At 34.3% G+C, this 17,601-nt stretch overlaps 1 long non-coding RNA gene across 1 annotated transcript; it reads left to right on the forward strand.

Annotated features, from left to right (window-relative positions):
* The first annotated feature begins 37 nt into the window (after positions 1-37).
* On the forward strand, positions 38-5,269 carry LOC143229531 (uncharacterized). Its single transcript, XR_013015922.1, has 2 exons — positions 38-348; positions 3,876-5,269. It is a non-coding gene; the product is annotated as an uncharacterized LOC143229531 (long non-coding RNA).
* The last annotated feature ends 12,332 nt before the right edge of the window (positions 5,270-17,601 follow it).

Consider the following 17,601-nt stretch of genomic DNA (forward strand, 5'->3'; position numbering starts at 1 on the left):
TATCGGGTTCCGTAAGCATCGATCGAGGTTGAGCATTGTTCTACAGTAAACGCTGCTTACTCGTAACGCTGACGAATCTTTTAGAGTCCTTTCCTAAAGCAACTAACACGATGTTGAAGATTACATAATTCCTGCAGCTTGTTGCCTGAAGTCACTAAGCGCTGTTTCATGGGACTTTATGACACTTTAAACTGCAGAGACGTGTAAAACCGGCTTTTCATCGGGTTTTCTAACGAAGCAAGCGGCTTTTGAAAGTTCGAGACTCCTGGCAGGTTATAGTTCTAAGGAAATTGAGACCACAGATGTAGTAGCCAATTACTCCCCAAGTCTGTAGGACAAAGAGTAATGGTTAGCGAGTTTTTTTGTCGATGTATTTATGTCATGTTTTACAAAACAAATCACTCTTGTGTAATCGAAAGTAGGAAGTGAAAGGTAGAGTTTACTTTAACTTGTTACAAATATCAATTTCTTCATCAACATTAAGGATAGAAAATATACGACTTCAAAGAAGTAGGAACATAACCAAAATTTATGATATATATACATATATATGTATTGAGCGAGAAAAGCCCATAAATTATTTTGTTTCCTAAGAAAACCTGGTGGTATAGAATTGTCATTAAAATTTAAATGTTGCACAAGCAGTAATATTTCTCATAAAAATCACACTGAAATTCATAAAAAAGGTTCAGAGTATTATCTATGGGTGAAGGGTATGACGCAGTGTTTGACGTTTCATTCCTTTTTCTTTTTTTCAAAGTATACGGAGACGAAACGTTATTATTTTTGGCGACTATGTGATGAACAACTTCGTAGACAGAGAGTTTAACACAACATCCCCATGGGTTTTGAGACACACAAAAAAAAAAACTATAAAACTCACATTAAAATATTTAGTGTATAAAAATATGGTTTCTATTGGTGGAACAGTAGTATTCTCATGAACAACTAAATGGAAGTATCCTGTGTCACAACACATAGCAAACATTGTTTCATCCAGGTAAACAATGAAACTTTGCTGTGTCGCATTAAGGTAAATGCTATTTCATTGAGGTAAACAATTATTGTTTCCTGTGTCATGTAAAGGAAACAGGTGTTCTCATTCAAGTGAACTATAGAACTCTTTGTAATAATTATAAGAATGATGCTATATTTAGGTAGACATTGGAACGTCTTTCTGTAATGTACAAATTTGTTTCATCCGAGTAGTTAATAAAACTCCATTGTATAACGTTAGTAGTGTTTCATTTAGGTAACCGGTGAAAGCCCGTGTGGTATTAATTTGTATATAATGTTTTATCTTGTTATATTGAAGTCTAAAATGCTGTTGGAGCGAAGTGGCGATGAGGGCTTCCAGTAAAACAGCGATTAATGCTTCCTTCACATGACGTCAAGTAATATTGTGTTACTTAAATACCAGATATTAATAGACCTATAAGATGTTCAGCTCTGTGGGGTTAACACATCACTTAAAAATGTTAAAATCAAAATCGGAAAAATAAAAAAATTAATCTTAAAATATTGCGCTACCAACTTACCCTACTCTCAATTTGTGGGGCAAGTTCTCGTGTGTTGTGGGTAGAAATAATGTTTCATACTCTGTTTGTTTTGTTCTTTGTTTTTGAATTTCGCGTAAAGGTACACGAGAGCTATCTGCGCTCCACAGTCTCTTATCTTAACACTTTCTTTTATAAAACCTCCGTGATCAGCTTAAAGTGAGGTACAGGAATCAGCTCCTTAAACTTAAAATACTAGTGGGTGAAAAACAATACTTAATTTGTTGTTGTTGATAAAGTATGAAGGACGAAAGTGCTGTATGTCGTCCTCTCCATTAGCGTATAAAGGCCAGAACTGAGAAACCAACACCGCAACAGACAAGTTGGGTACAATCCTACAATACTTAATATCATTCGAACCAAAATCTGCTTTGAGAAAGCGCAAGTCACTGAAGTTAGATGACTAAAATAGATGACTTATTTTACATTAGGCCTGGCATAGCCAGGTGGGTTAAGGCTTGAGACTCGTAATCTGAGGGTCGCGGGTTCTAATCCACGTCGCAACAAACATGTTCGCATTCTAGTCGTGAGGGTGTTATAATGTGATGGTCAATCCCACTATTCATTGGTAAAAAGAGTAGTCCAAGAGTTGGCGTTGAGTGGTGATGACTAGCTGCTTTCCCTCTAGTCTTACACTGCTAAACTGGGACGTCTAGCGCAAATAGCCCTCGAGTAGCTTTGCACGAAATTAAAAAAAAAAAAATTATTTTACGTTAACAGGATAAATAACAATTTTTAAACAGAAACATGAAGTGGGAAGTACTGAACTGGTTCGACCATCATGATTTCATGTAATTGTGAACTGAAAACATAAAATACGATTTTGTTTGATATAAAAGCTGGAAAAAGCATAAGTAATGACCATTTTTATTGCAAAATGATGGTCAGAAAGTCCACGACGGTCATTTTTATGCCCGGCCAACATCTTGTTAGCTGTCTAATTGGCACTAAAACAGGTATCGCGACAGCTTCGACTTTGTTTCGTCACTAGGGTTAGTGACGAGATTGAAAAAAAAACCCTATAAATATTACTTGTTTTGACGAAATCCCGACTTGGGATTAAGAATATGAATGTTTACATCATTCCCAAACTGTTGTAAGTTCCAAAGAGTTACTGAGCTACTTATTTCTAGAACTCTCCTGAACAAACGTTACTTATTAATCATCCTGAACTACGCTGGTTGGAGAACTCTGAAGAAATACGTTGAAATACACATATAAATTATTCATTGCCGAAAAAATAACCTACAAAAAACACATGAATTTGGAAAACGAGTTAGTTTTATTATATTTTAATTTATGCTCCAAAGCTGTAGAGGTCTTTGATATAAAAGTACAAATATGGAAATATATATATATAATAAAGAAAAACTTGTAATTGCTGTCACGAGCACAAAAAATCGATTAGTTATGAAAAGAAGTCTAGAGTGTTAGAATCAACTTAACACTGATTATAGTCAGTGTTAATTAGATAAAGTCTTCGTTTGTGTGTTAGAAGCTTGAAGTTGAGTGCTCGTTGTTTGTCGTCACCAGATGGTATAAAGTTACACTCAGTTACACAACTTCCTTCAAACATGTGTCAGCTATCGGTCAGTTCCCTCTTTCTTTCTTTGTAAACCTGACGATGATCGAAGAAGGTCGAAACGTTGTTCGCTCCTCTATATAAAAATTTTCTCAACCCAAACCAGCCGTTTTTACATATATAGATGGTATAAAGCTTCTAGTCAAACACTCATTTGTAGCTCGGTTACCTTGCTGTACAATGAGCACTTATTGAAGACAAAACAGTCAGTAACGTATTTCGCAGCTTAGCAAACAACTGTCACTTCCAGTCTACTGACTTAAAACCTTGACCAAAGCATGTTTCTGCGAATATTATTTTCGTCTATTTTGAAGCCGTTGTCAGATAATATTTTTATTCTGTGGTAAATACGTAATTTTTACCGACTTGAGTAATTTAAATAACAGTTTTTAATTACCCGATATATCTAAACAACTGGTAAAAAACTAAATAAAAAAATTAAAAACGCTTGACAAGATGCTTCCAAAACAATAGTGTCGATTAACGTGAAATTTCGCGATTTTGGCGGTAAAATGTAGTAAGTTAAGCCTTCCATTGAGAAAACACGATCTAATTGAATATCGCATTTATTGAATGTCGCTGCCCATGTGAGTGTGGTTGATGTTATTTGCCTGTTTAATTTTGCGTATACATTTCTAAAATTATTTCGCTGTATTTCCATAAAAAAGAAGGAAAACAAAATTTGCTTAATTGTGCATTTTCCATTCATAAAATTGGTGGTATTACTTTCATTACAGGAAGCGCGGACTGCACTAATCAACTATCACGTGACAACCACTTAGAAGAGGACTACAACAGACTGCTGACGCCACTAGCTACCAGGATATTGCGTTCGTTAGTCATGCAACGAGAATACTGAATGGCCTGAAACATGAGCTGCATTTTAATCAACAACTGCTGTTTCAATAAGCCCCGTTTGACCTAAGGCATCAATAGATTGTCTGAACGACACATTAGTTTTATTTCATAGTCATTCATCCAAGATGTTCGAATCAGCTTTAATGTCTTTTTATTTTAGTCTTATAAGTGCCAACTTGTCTAACAGTTCATCTTATTATATTCATGTACAAACCAGTTCGTTTAGGAAAAAAATCTCTATTTGGATTAACCTAATATAATACTTACTTAAATCTTAATTTGATGTTTTTGCTGCGAGAATAAATCATTTGCAAAACTCTGAATCCTTTAGCTTGACACAATACCTATTCTAATCCCAAACCTTTTCTTGCCTATTGTCCTTGAGATAAACTAAAGAAACTTGTTCTAGCTACACCTGTTGGAGAAGTTCCTGCAAAACACCTGGAAAGTATTCTTTCAGACGCTGAGATAACACTCCAGACCAAAATGTCAAGATATTTTCAGGCCTCTATTAGTGTGGAATCTGGTTTAGCAAGCGTGTGTTGTATGAGTAAACATACCTCAAAGATGCTTTTGCTTAGCAGCAAAACATCACAACCTTTGGATATAGGTGTAGTTTAAATCCTTTATCAGATCACTTAGCAACTATAACTTTAAACTGTTTCTGTTTTCTGCGGGAGAACATGAAGAAAAGCTGACAATAATTGTTCATTGAATCAGTATTCATACTTTCAAGTGAGAGAGGGAATAGATTAAACCTATACTTAAATTACTTGTTTAAAAATAAAATTTAAATTGATCTTTACGTGGTTTTACAATAATAATTAAAAAACTAAACTTAATAAATAAAACTTCACACAAGCTTAAAAATAATGCAATTATAAAACTGCCACTTTTAGTTAACAACTAAATACAATTCATTTTAGTTACACCCTAAATAGAATAAAAACAGAGCTACTTCCTAATTTTAAAAGAAACTCGTCTTTTCCTTACAAACATATAGATTGAAAAGAAGTTCCATTTACAAATAGAAATGAACAAAAAAAGCAGTTATTATAACTACGCACATGTGCAGAGGAATTCGATGGGGTTGGTAGAACTCCTTATTTTTGTGATCTAAAAAATTGTGTTTTCATACTTATAACGCAGTTCCTTGTGTTATTTGACATTTTCTACACAGTCTATATTTTTCTACTGCCAGATTTTGTAGACTGGATTCTTTACACTAGAAGTCTGTGACTTGTTGACAATAAATTTTAACATTAAACAAACATCGACGCAGTCCACTTGTTTTATAATAATATATTAAAACAAGTCAAACATCTATACACTGTTGGTTATCACAGTTCTAACCAGAAATTTAAATAATTGTGTCTTTTTCATTAAAGACCCCATGGGTTCGTGCAATTACTTTAGAACACAACTGACAAGACAAAGTATTCTTCTCTCCTCTGGGCCCGGCATGGCCAAGCGTGTTAAGTCATGCGACTCGTAATCTGAGGGTCGCGGGTTCGCATCCCCGTCGCGCCAAACATGCTCGCCCTGTCAGCTGTGGGGGCGTTATAATGTGACGGTCAATCCCACTATTCGTTGATAAAAGAGTAGCCCAAGATTGGCGGTGGGTGGTGATGACTAGCTGCCTTCCCACTAGTCTTACACTGATAAATTAGGAACGGCTAGCACAGATAGCCCTCGAGTAACTTTGTGCGAAATTCAAAAACAAACAAACAATTCTCTGCTCTGTTATCGCAATACAGTCTGTGATCATTTCTCTTCAAAAATTGTGACCATTTATCTATGTATAAATAATAATATTTCAACGCGTATTTACATCGCGACATAAATCTAGAACATTACACGTAATAATAAACATCCTGATGCAATAACACTCAATAACAGCTACAACGAAAACCCAAAAAGCTCTGATAACATGACGCGATAGTATAACAATTGCTAACTCATAGTAAGTGAGCAAATACGCTACACATCGTAAACAAGCTTGGCATATACTCTTGCTATTAATATTTCTTTTGTTAATCTTATATTCTTATTAATATTATGAATAGTATTTGAATATTAGGTTGTGGTCTCCGTATAAAGAACTAACTGCAAGATTTAGTTTTGTTTCTTTGGAATTAAGCACAAAGCTACATAATGGAGCTTTTGTGTTCTGCTCACCACGGATATCGAAACCCCGTTTCTAGCGATGGGAGTCCGCAGACATTCCGCTGTGACAATGGGGAACAAGACTTTGGTTTCAATCTAAAGAATAATTCTACAGTTAAAAAAAGCTAAGTTCATATTTATCGAAGATTGCGCTTCGTTAGTACGTAACTAACCGTAGATTAGTTTCACAGCTGTGAAGGCTAATGGTATACGCACCTCTCCATATTTAGTAATTATATCTATAACTGTTCAACACAGTTGTTGCACAAAAGTTACTTGAAGAGAACTACAAGGCTAAGCCCTTTAAGTTGATGAGTTCTTCCTCAAGTAACTTTTACACTCTCTGAAATTTAAATCGTAGATAGTCCAAGTGTATTTTTAAAACCTTAAACATTATGGCTATTTGTATATCAAGTTCGACAGAAGCCTTATTTTGTTAAATATTCTTCAGCTGCGTTGGAAACAACTTTCGGTTACTAGGACAACAGTGTTTTTACTTCTTCTATGGGTACATAAATCTTGTGTCTTTGAAGTATTTAATGAAACTTGAAAAAATGTACAACATTAAGCACCTCTTTATGTGTCCTCAACTTTAGTTGTTGAAAAAATATTGTATTTAGACCAATAACTACGTCTTTAAGTGCCCTTAACTTTAGTTGTTGAAGAAATAGTAGATTCATACCAATAAGTACGTCTTTAAGTGTCCTTAACTTTAGTTGTTGAAGAAATATTAGATTCAGACCAATAAGTACGTCTTTAAGTGTCCTTAACTTTAGTTGTTGAAGAAATATTAGATTCAGACCAATAAGTACGTCTTTAAGTGTCCTTAACTTTAGTTGTTGAAGAAATATTAGATTCAGACAAATAAGTTCGTCTTTACGTGCCCTTAAACTTAACTGTTGAAGAAATATTAGATTTAAACCAATAAGTACGTCTTTATGCGATCTCAACTTTTGTTTTTAAAGAAATATTAGATTTAAACCAATAAGTACGTCTTTAAGTGTCCTTAACTTTAGTTGTTGAAGAAATATTAGATTTAGACCAATAAGTACGTCATTATGTGCCCTTAACTTTAGTTGTTGAATAAATATTAGATTCAGACTAATAAGTTCGTCTTTATGTGTCCTCAACCTTAGCTGTTGAAGAAATATTAGATTTAAAGGAATAATTACGACTTTATGCGATCTCATATTTTTTCTTGAAGAAATATTAGATTTAAACCAATAAGTACGTGTTCATGCGTTTACTTTAATGGTCAGTTGTGTAGCCTTTCAGGTGAATTACTTGGTACAATCTCTCCTCATAGCCCTCCATGATCGTTTGACAATACTCGACTGGTATTTTCTTCCATTCTTCTTTACAGAAGGCCTCAAACTCTTGCAAGTTTATCGGATGACGCTTATGAACCCTGGTCTTCAACTCATGCCAAACGTTTTCATTTGGGTTGAGATCGGGTGACTGCAGTGGCCACTCCAGAACGCTTATATGGTGTCTCTGCAACCAGAATTGCACATATTTCGATGTGTGCTTAGGGTCATTTTCGTGCTGGAAGATCCAACGACGCCCAAGCCGCACGTTCCGAGCATCATTCTTGATATAAGTGACTAATATATCAACGTACTCTTCTTTTTTCATGATTCCGTTGACGCGGTGAAGGCTGCCTACACCAGAAGAGCTGAAGGAACCCAATAGCATGATCGAGCGACCTCCGTGTTAAACTGTAGGGACGGTGTTCTTTGGAAGATTTCGTTCCTCCTTCTTACGGAAAATATTGCGAACATCATTTTGGCCGAAAAGTTCGATTTTAGTCTCGTCTAACCAAAGAATACTCTTCCAATAGGTAAAGGGTTTATCTACATGCTTTCTTGCATACTTCAATCATGCTTCTAAATAAACAGGCTTTAAATATGGAGTTCTATGAGAACGGCATGCTTTGTTTTTGAATTTCGCACAACGCTACTCGAGAGCTATCTGTGCCAGCCGTCCCTAATTTAGCAGTGTAAGACTACAGGGAAGGCAGCTAGTCATCACCACACACCGCCAACTCTTGGGCTACTCTTTTACCAACGAATAGTGGGATTGACCGTCACATTATAACGCTCCCACGGCTGAAAGGGCGAGCATGTTTTGTGCCACCGGGATTCGAACCCGTGACCCTCAGATTATGAGTCGAACGCCTTAATCCATCTGGCCATGCCGGGGGCGGCATGCTTTGAACCCAGAAGAGCGTAACAAGTTCGTAACTGTAGAGGTGCTTACTTCAACCGCAGTTTCCCCTACCAGTTTCTGTGCGTCATTACGTGTTAAACGAGGGTTCCTACTAACTTATCTGAGAACCTTCCTCCTGGTTCTCTCTGGAATTTTGGTGGGGCGTCCGGAACGAGGGAGGTTAGCAGTTGATCCTGTAAGCTTAAACTTGGCAATTATGCTTTGAACAGTAGATTTCGGCACATTAAGTTGTGTAGCAATACCGGAAAGAGACACACAAGACTTGTATTTTACCGTAATTCGGTTTTTTTAAATCACTGGACAGTTGTTTCCTGTTCGCCATGATGACCAAGCAGATAATGACGGAGACGGCGCTAAAATGCCGGAAGTACATTTTTTGCTGGCTAAATTCCAATAATTATGAACCCAGTATATTGTTCTAGAATGGTATAATGTAGTTTATTCGCTAAACTAAACAAAATTTTTACGGGAATATCAGTTTTCTCACACGTTCTGAAATGTACGAACACTTTCTGCTCCTCCTATTTTTGGTTATTTGTTTATAAACAGTTTATTTGTCGTTTAATTTACATAAAAATTTATGTAGATGTGTGTCAGTATAATATTTATAACAAGTTATACGTCTATTAGCCTAATCGTGATACGTTTTAAGTTATGAGCAAAAAACTACTCGGGACGCCGAGGTACGAACACTTTCTATCGTAACTTTAATGCCTTACACAAGATATATTAATGAAGAGATAGAAATTTCCAATAAGCTAAATACATAAGATAACCACAAATAAACCTACTCTAAATCGTTTAAGATGTACACAAGCAGTCATTATCTTATAATGTAGCTCCCATTAAATGGGATGCATTTCCGTAGTTAATTGAACCTCACCGTACCTGTATAGGAAATTCCTTTGCCTATAGTTGTTTTTTGAAAAGGAGTTGCCTGAAATTGTTGCCCAAGTAGAGGGTACTTTAGAGAGACAGAAATGTCAGGAAGCTAGGTCAGAACGGTATGTAGAAAGTTTTAGTTTCATGTAAAGTTTTAATTTGGAAAATACTAGATGGTCAATGCCACGTTATATTTCAGCCATAGCTATTACTTTTTGAAGCATATCCTATTCACGAAACAACTGTATACTATATTTTGCATGCGTAAGATTGCTCTGAAACATGGACAAAGAGGTTTTGGAATAGCTGCTCTTATTTGGGAATGTTCATGATTGTCACATGAGACAGAGATATTTTGGGGTACTTCTGATCTAATTTTACGACTGGTCAGCTTCATAGTAAATGCGGACTATTAGGACATTTTTTGCGTTTTCAGAATAATGCATTTCCATCTAGAAAAGTTAGGACTTGCCATAAAATGTCTCGTATGTAGTTTCATTGATTTTTCTCTACAGTTTAATTAATCATTTTCCTAATTGTATGTACCTGTTGTTCAAATACGTAATTAAGCTATCTTGATTATTTTCAGTTTCTTCTATTAAATACAGTGTAATTTGACAGTCTGCTTATTCTCACACAGTTCTGTTTAATTTCTTTTCAGTTCTTTCCATTTACTTTAATTACACACAGTGTACAAGGCCTTCATTTAGACGATCAGTCATCTGTACTTAATTTTTTTCCTCGGTCTTCGTTCCGAGTTTTGTCTCTTTCATTCCATTCACAACAGATTACTACGTCTGACCTGCTACGTACTAAGTTCATTAATCTCCAGTTATTAAGAAGATCAGGTAATTGTGAACTATGTTAATCCTAGGAATATTACAATGAGTAGTCATATAAGTATGCTAAAATAAAAAAGTTGAAAGTTCTATATATATATACTGCTACAGAAAGAAGTTCAGAGATTATTATGCAAGTATACTAAAACAGCTATAATTAGGACTTAGGTACATGAATACTTAAACAGCCAAAGGTTGAAGTTTACCCATGTAAGTATATGAAAAGAAAAATAATTGAGGGTTTAGTATTAAGTGTACCAAAAAACTTAGAAGTTGACTTAAGTTTTTAAGTATGCCAAGACAATCGAGGATTGGACGTGACAAAGTGGTTTGCGTACCTAAAGTATGAATACGAGATTTTCAAGTTTGCAATTCATTATCACAAAATCTCTATATCTTTGTACTTTAGGGCCATTGGCAGGTTTAAACACTAGAAAATGTAACAAATTTAGTATAATGTATAAATTTTAATATAGATATTAGTTTAAGTTAAATTTTTATTTAGAAATATACGTAACTTACACTGTTAAATCGGTATTGCAAAATTCGCTCTCATTCACTGAAATTGTAGAAAATTATCGAGTGTAAGAATCAACAATATATATCTGTATGCACGTAAAGGCTAGTTTACACTAATTGTTGTGTAAGCTCTTTACGAAGGCTTTATGTAGGTTCAGCAGTGAAAAACTCAATGTGTGATCAGCGAAGAAAGCAGAACTAGTAGGCTTCCTACTATGTACATCAATCCGAAATTAACTCGCTCAAGTTTTGGACCAGAAAGAAGACTCAATATTTTTTGTAAGTTTGTAAAACTTTTGCACATAGATCATTATTTGTAATAACTGCTATTATAACTTGTGTTCATGTTTGTATTTATAAAATAGATTTGTTTTAAAATATAAATTTTGTGTATCGATCTTGTTGGCAAGTATCATAAATTGGATACATGTCTACATTTATTTAATTTGTAAATATAAACTACAGTTTAACTCAGTTTTAAACTATTGAAATTGTAATACGTAACAAATATAAATGGCATTATTCAGTCAGACAAGCATAACACAAGTTAGTGATGAATGCTATTATCAGATGAAAAGACAATTTTTTGTGTAGTTTTTCACACAAATTCTAAAAAAGGGCATAACAAACAAACATACCAGTGCTGTATAGATTAGCTTCTACAAAACCATAATAAATTCTTAACAGAAATATGCATCATAACATTCTAAAAACGTTAGTTTCGTAATAATTACTTATAAAGTATGGCTATCTCGGTGATTTCTACGGTCTTTGTAGGACTAAAATATGTCTATATTGAATTACAAGTGTCGTTCGAAAGTTTTAATTCTCGTTGACCTATTAATTACTAAGTTTGCTCTTGGAGTCATAAAACTTAATTTGGGATTAGTTACAACCTGTTATCACAGATGAGAAACAAAACATGGAAAGTACAATAGTTATTACATAAAAAGAACTTGAACTTTTTTGTAAACGATAGATAACTTTCTCTCGAAGAATTTCCTTTTCATCATTTGTAAATAAAAATGCCCAAACGTTTTCTATGCATTCTAATCAATGGTACCAACCTCTATTACAAACCAAGTTTCTGGAAGCTACAAAGTGAAGGTCTAAGAACATTCTTATATCTTGCTACAAGTAAATGTTACTTTCAAAAGATGATATTGTATTTTATGAAATTCCAAGCAAAAGGTTTCTTTCGTCAAAGAAAAATCTAACTGATATCAGTATTTCTGCTTATGATAACTACATAAGTCGAATAGAAGTGAACTTAATAATCTCAGATTTTTTGGAATTCTTCTCTTTCAAACAGCTTTACTGAAGCTCTACTTTCAAAAGATAATATTGTAATTAAGATATTTAATTGTTTTATGTTCTTTATGGCTAATCTTTTACTAAATAGTTTTATTGAAATCCTACACCCAAAAGTCAGATATCAGAGTGAAGAGTTTTACTGTAATTTTGCTTCCATAAGCCAATTTTCTATCAAAGAGTTTCACTGTCATCTTATTTTCATAACTTAATCTTATAAAGAAGAATTTTACTGTGATTCTCTTACCGTAAGTAAAGCTTGGATTAAAGAGTTTCACTAGGATCCTGTTCTATAAGTTAATTTTAACTTAAAGAATTTCATGGAAATCCTATTTTAAAATACTGCTCTTATCTAATTCTGTAATTAACCAAGAAGGTGAAAACCCCGAAAGTGTGTCTTTCAAATGGTCTCAGATTCTTTGTTGTCGTTTTTTATACAGTCAGATTTGCTCTTAAACAAAGTAAAGATCATCAGTGAGCAAGTTAATAAATTGAGTCCGTTTCGTTCTATTTTAATTTAAGCCTTCTTAAACAAGAGAAATCTTAGATACGTTTGAATAATGACGAAAACCAATCACAGGTGCATTGATTTTCAAGTTTTACCCGTTTCTAAGAAATTTAAAATAAATTTGATAAAACACACACCTTAAATTTGATTTAGATGAATCAAATCATTTGAATTATATTGACCTATAATAGGCTCTTTAGGTCGTTTAAGGTGATTTGTTTCAAGTCCTGTTTTGGCGTTGTATCGAACTAAAACACGATTTCTATATCATATTCGAGGAATGAAAAAAATCTCTGTCAGATGTGAAATTTAAATAAAATACTTTATGTTGAATATTTTCATTATATACTATATGATGTGCCAACTCCACAATGTTCAGTAAGAAATCACGTGATACGAGTTCTAATTCAGCTTGTAGCTTTGTATGTAAGTATCTATGTCCAGTTCTAGAACTAACCAGACCAAACTTGGCAGACGAAGACGGTTTAAACCATGAAATGTTCTTATTGGTATGAAGTAAGGTCACCCATGCGTGATGGATTCTGATAGAATAGGTTTGCAAGGTCAGTGAATCCGAATCTAACATCGGATTTTGTGTTCCTGTCCCTTCTTGGGATCCAAGAGACATCATGTTGAGCAATACATATGTATGTATATAAACATATATATATACACGCACATACACACACATATATGTACAGATATATATATACGCACATACACACACATATATATACAGCTAACCCCTCCGACATTGCTTTTAAGGTCATAAAATCCTCAAAATCTAGAGTCGATTTTGTCTCTTGGCCGCCTACGGATCACCGGACGCCATGCTTGAAATTATATTCATACCTTCTATACAGAATTCCCTCCCAACTCAGTATAGCAAAGTACCCCGATTCACATCATTCAAAATTATGCAAACAAACAAACCACCTTCGATAATCTTGCTAAATCATATCGCGAAAAATTTGCAAGAAATGACCTGCTATAGGAATTACATCATAATTGTATACGTCATGCAAACAAACCTAAGTACCTCTCACCTATGTACATTAGAAATAAGCACATAATCAGGCCACTCTTCACTGGACTAATGATGTTAGTTCTAAGCTGCTACCACAAACATTAATAGGGTATTTATGTGTAACGCTCTCGAGGAATAAATAATAAATAAAAAAACATAAATACACATATAGAAATGTGCATATTCACATTTATATTGCTGTCGCTACAAACATTGACACTGCCCTGAAAGGGGGTCAGTATAAGTTAGGAATACTCTGCCCCTCTTGCAGTAATAATAATACCCCAAAACCTGTTACCGTCTACTAAGGGGAAGAAAGAGATCACTTAGAACCTGACCCTTCAAGTCTTCTAGACCTAAATCCTGACAGTTCAAGGTAAAAACGATAAAGAATATAGCGAGACCAAAATGGACACATATTCTCAAATAATAAGGACAGTATCATAACGATTATTTTGAGGGTATAGACCCCTCTTTAAGTTAACTATAGGAATAACTGAGGGATAATAGAGTTTGTTCGGTACTTTGTAGCCTCTATGAACCCCGAAGAGGATTTGAAACTTGCAGCGTAATGGTTACTGTATGGTTGAATAAACAAAATTGAGAACTTTTCTGTTTACTCAATGTCAGCTCGATGTTGACAAGTAACATGTCATGAAAAACTAACTTGCTTTATTACATTTGTATGATAAACACTTCTGTATTGTGTAATAACACGTTAGCACATAAACACAGCTTGGATTATTACACACGTGTAAAAACTGGATATAGGTTGTTTAGTAATACTTTACATGATCTAGTAATAGTTTGAAATGTAAAAAAACTTGATTTTTTTATTGTAGTATCGTGTTAAACTTCTAAATATAAACTGTGCCTTTCGGTTTTCGATATTCAAAGTTGGCACACCACAGGTTGTCCTTTGGGAAGTTGCATATCAACAGACAACCAAACAAAAATACTCTAGTTTTACTCTGCTAAATCAGATACGGTTAGCGCAGATAGCCCTCGTGTCTTTGAACGAAATTCAAAACAAACCAAACTTATGTCTTTTTATTTTTTGAATAACGTTACAATTTTTTTTTGCTTTACAAAATCAATGACACTTTAAGTAAGCCTGTTTCGTGTTAAAGTATACGATACTGTTCTATTTTATTAGTAGTGTAATACATACCTTTACCTAGACGTGATTTTATGTGTATATTTATTGTGCAACTTGAAACTCATGTAAAGTTGTTATGAACGCATTTCATGTAAAAAAGTTAAAATGCTGAGATTCCTTCTTTAAGCTATGATATTTTTACAATATTTTCAAAAAGCGTTTTATGAGAACTTTTTTCTCAAACACCTCAGTTAGTCCCAACTATCGATTATTTACATTCAAGGCTTTTCGAAACTTTTAAGGACGTTCCAGGACGCTTCGAATACTTTACTGCAGGATGAGTAAGACGTTCCGTATCGTAGTACTAACTTCTTTTTCAATGACAATAAAGACCACAGACGTGTGTACCATGAATAGAAAAATATAATATGCATTTAAAAAATATCATACACTGACACGGACTTCAGACAATGAAATATACATTATTCAGAATGTCAGCGTTAAAATTAGTTTTGTAAACAAATGTTTTCGGCTTTGTTCTAAAATATCAAATCTAAGATGAGTTTATTTGTTGTTGTTGTTTTTTTATTGTCAAAACTACAATTAACCTAATTTAGTTAAATGTGGTTTTTGTTCTCAATATGCAGATTAATTCTGCTAAGAATACATTAACACAAGCATAAATATTCAAAGGTTTCACTAAATGATCGTTAAGAAGAAGTGTTTCTCAGATATCCGAGGCCTGGCATGACCAGGTGGTTAAGGCGTTCTACTCGTAATCGGAGGGTCGCGGATTCGAATACCCGTCACACCAAACATGCTCGCCCTTTCAGCCGTGGGGGCGTTATATAGCTCTCGTACATTTGCGCGAAATTCAAAAACGAACAAACAAACACATAATCTTATGTCAGCACGTCATCTACATATCTATTTATTTTTCATCAATTACACTGGGACTCTGACTGAAACGTACAGTTTGCAAAATGTAAAGTTTAATCAGAGAAATTTTGAGCATGAGTAAAACAAGGATAAAAATTTGTTTTGTTTGTAGTTAAGCATATAGTTAGTTACATAATAGGCTCCCGGGGATATTAAAACACGATTTTTAAGCGTTATAAGAGATTAGATTTCCCACTGAGTCACCGGGAACAAGGATAGTAATGAAGTTAACAGCCCACTTCCTAAAACATTGAAGAACTATTGATAAGAGACGTTCAGATATTTGTTGTTTCTTAACATGTTCAAGGCTTGGAGAAGAACTATCAGTAAATTTTGAAAATGATTATTAGATGTTTCTAATTCTACTTTCTTTACATGTTGAAATACTAAAACGAATGCTTAAGCTCCTATATGACAGCTTTACAGTTTCATAAAACATTTGCTTCAAGATATACGTCTTTTATTCGATTTCCTATCTGTATTTCCATTCGAATAAAAAGAAAGGTACGTCTCATTTTTTAAAATTTTCTTTGTCGTTGTTGATCTGCTAGAGAAGAGTTTGAGAAACTATAAAATATGAAAAGATTTTTAAGGCTTATTTGTTTGTGTTTCTTACAGCTCAGCCCTCCGAGGAGACTCGAACTCCTTATTTTAGCGTTGTAAATCCGAAGACATACCGCTGTACTAGCGGGTGGCCTTCTTGCTTTGTTTACAAACTTAAGCAATAAACGTCGATAGTGATAGCTAATAACAAAAAAGAATGCGAATAAACATGTTTCACCAAAATTTGCTATTCAACATTTCAATTGACACTTCTTATGTAATGGATTTTTAGTTTGACTTTTGTGACTGAGTTCACCTTTAGCTATATATACTTAATTAAGTCTTTGAAAGATTAAATGGTATGAAATGTGGATAAAAACAATTGTGTATTCTAAAAACAGACACTTTAAACTTTTTTTATGTTCATAAGATACTGTGTAAGATAACATTTTGAAGGGCTCATTTCTTCTCACTCCGGCTCGCATGGCCAGGTGGATGAGGTATCGACTCGTAATCTGAGGGTCGCGGGTTCGAATCCCGGTCGCGCCAAACATGCTCGCTCTTTCAGCTGTGGGGGCGTTATAATGTGACGGTCAATCCCACTATTCGTTGGCAAAAGGGTAACCTAAGAGTTGGTGGTGGGTGGTAATGATTAGCTGCCTTCCTTCTAGTCTTACACTGCTAAATTAGGAACGGCTAGCGAAGATAGCCCTCGTGTAGCTTTACGCAAAATTCAAAACCAAATTTATTTTCTTTATCGCTGGTGTAAAGCTACCAAGTAAAACTGCAATTGATAAACACTAAATGCCATGTAGAAAAAACAACAACAAATATTTTTAGCATCGGCTTTTTGTTATCGGTCGCTGAAAGGTCTATATAACTTTCATTTTTCAGGTAAAATTCGATCTGTGTCAAGAGACTGATGAAAAATGATATGTTTCATAGCTGCAGGGACTTCCGTCTTGAAAACTTTTTAAAAAAAGTCGTTTCGGTTGACAAGTCGTTTGTTACAGTATATTCATGAATGTGTCCACATTGGCTAGCAATAGTTATACAGTCTGCTTTTATGGATGTTTAAACCTTAATGGTATTTTTGAACCAACTATTTCAATAGTATTTTTGAAAGATTGATATACCGTAGTTCTGATAACATGGCTGCTAGGTATACGTCACCGTCTTTTTGTAATCCCTCTTCATCTTCATTAGTTTTCAATTTTCCTAATTTTGTTGCATCTTTTAATTGATAATACGTAGGCCTGACGCCATTTCTTATGAAAATTACAATATAGAAGGTTGAGAGTGTTGTATTAAACAATTTGAGTTTCACTATTTCCAGTTATGCTCCATTTATCAAACACGCATCTTGAAAATAATTCTGTAACAGTTTCTTTGCTAAAGGCTCCGTCCTAAGGCTGTCATGTCCAAATTAAAATACTACTTTCCGATTGCTCTTCATAATCCATCGAGGACAACGGTTTCCCAAACGTCCGTTTCTGCAGTCCATTCGCACAAAAATTCGGTGTATTAACCGATATGGCTTTGT

Source organism: Tachypleus tridentatus, chromosome 10 (assembly GCF_004210375.1).
Source record: "Tachypleus tridentatus isolate NWPU-2018 chromosome 10, ASM421037v1, whole genome shotgun sequence".
Taxonomy (NCBI): domain Eukaryota; kingdom Metazoa; phylum Arthropoda; class Merostomata; order Xiphosura; family Limulidae; genus Tachypleus; species Tachypleus tridentatus.